Source organism: Colossoma macropomum, unplaced genomic scaffold, assembly GCF_904425465.1.
Source record: "Colossoma macropomum unplaced genomic scaffold, Colossoma_macropomum, whole genome shotgun sequence".
In the NCBI taxonomy this organism is placed as follows: Eukaryota; Metazoa; Chordata; class Actinopteri; order Characiformes; family Serrasalmidae; genus Colossoma; species Colossoma macropomum.
This window is the reverse complement of record NW_023494792.1, coordinates 6,802,248-6,804,248: the sequence shown is the minus strand read 5'-3', so window position 1 is coordinate 6,804,248 and position 2,001 is coordinate 6,802,248. Positions and strand designations below refer to the sequence as shown.

At 36.9% G+C, this 2,001-nt stretch overlaps 1 long non-coding RNA gene across 1 annotated transcript; it reads right to left on the bottom strand.

Moving 5' to 3' along the window:
- Positions 1-286: 286 nt before the first annotated feature.
- Positions 287-1,655, bottom strand: LOC118811282. The gene is made up of 3 exons (XR_005007468.1): positions 1,520-1,655; positions 1,325-1,360; positions 287-837 (listed from the first exon to the last, which is right to left on the bottom strand). It is a non-coding gene; the product is annotated as an uncharacterized LOC118811282 (long non-coding RNA).
- Between the last annotated feature and the right edge of the window lie 346 nt (positions 1,656-2,001).

Here is a 2,001-nt window from a genome sequence, read left to right as displayed (position 1 = left end):
TCTATCAAGTAAGGCCTACACCTTCCTATTAAAATGTCATGGGGCAGTTCTATCAAACGCTGCACTCAAGTACAGCAGTACTAGAAAACAGATGTTTCCGCAACCACTCTTTGACCACCTTTTCTGAAAGCCAGTCTGACATAATTCATGCTTTTTATTCTTATTTAAAAAAAAATGACAGCTAGTATATGAAATCAGTTTTTGAAAGTTGTAGAAATTTCTCAAAACTACAGTTTATTTGAAGAGCAAAGTACAAAAAATCCAGGCACAGTGACAATAAAAAACTTTATTCAAAAATAAATAATGTACAGCAGCAGATACAACTTTTGTCTATTTCTCAGCACATGGGATTAGATTTACTTACTTGTTTGACATTACACACATACTGTAATAGCAGTTTTAAAACATAATGCTACCCAGTTTTACCCAACACCACTCCTCACCCTTGACTGTAAAAGAGACATAATATATAATAATACAATGCAAATGACCACTTCAGTCCTTAATGTATAATGTTTTGTGGGAATTATTTAACGGCTTCTGGCCATCTGTGTTAAAAAAGAATGAATACACAAAATAATTGAATTTGACTTAATGTCTAAGCATCCAATCTGATCTTTCTTTAAGTTTCTCGATTCATTGTGGAACATATTTAAACTTCCAAACGAGCAAAGACAAACATTTTTAGCCTTTTAGTGAAACATTGTATTTACCGTGTAAGGCTAAATGTATTTTCAGTACTTCTGATGCAACTGTGCAGATGCATTCACAAAAACATCCTTCATCATCATCAAAGACAAGAGGAGACCATGTCAGTCATAACTGTTCCGCTGTGATCTGTAAAAAACAAACTCCACCTTAGCTGTTTTCATGAGAGCTCAGACGAGGCCGAATGCAGAAAAGACTAAAGTGACTTGACCGTTCTAGCAGCCCACAGATGTGCTGCTGTTTGATTACTCATCAAATTTCTCCTAAACTAAGCACACTTTCTCCAAACTCTCGCATGACTTACTCTCTCAGTTTGACTCTCACAAGTGAGAGAGAAAGCAAATGAAAAGAACCTTGAAACATTAAAGGAGACATAACAGCAGACACAAGCCATGAACTGTGAAGCACAGAATTCTGTTAAGACTACATTCACAGAATGAGTAATAATAATAATAACTACTTTTCAAAAGTGAATTCAATCATTCGCAGTATTAGGTAGAATTAGTAGTATTATTTTAAAAACAGATGATGATAATACGCTGCACTTAAGCTCATTTAAAATATCAAGATATTTCAGCTAATAAACACATTTGAATTGAATAAAAAGATCTCTTACCTCAGTGCCATTGGTTGGCGACTAGAGAAGGGTAGGCTGCAAAAATTCAACAAAGCAATGAAGTCAATTCTAAGACATGTTTTGTACAAGATGTTGCCTAATTAGCCTCTTCAGCTATGCTATTCACTCACGCTGATCGGAGCTGTAATGGACTAATGATTCTGTGATTTGGTGTTGTTCGTACTGTGCACTTACCTTTATATGAGATCCTTTGGAACGCAGGGAAAACACTTGTTTGTTGAAACTCAGGGACAGACAGTGACCAATGACCTTATCTTTTCCATCAAATCTCTTCAGTCGAGAGTGCATCAAAAGGCGCGCATGTCAGGGGTGTACGGATGCGAGAGTATGTGTGTGCGCAGCTGTATCTGTATGTGAATCTGACTTTCTGCGCCCCTGGAAGGAAACTACAAAGCGCTCTCAGTTCCTCTTCTCATTCTGAATCAGCAGCAGGTCTCTGTATGTGTAGATGGGACATAATTACAGCTGAGTGTGTCTTCCCCCACAAATTGTTTTGATTCAAGACAACAACAGGAAGTTTTGTTGTTGTTGTTTTTGTTGTTCTTTTGCGTGTAAGATAAAAATAGCGTATTCGTAAACCTCATCTGAAAGGGGCAGTGCACTAAGAAAATGCTAACCTCAGTTCTGAAAAAGCTGGAACAAAATGTGAAACACAA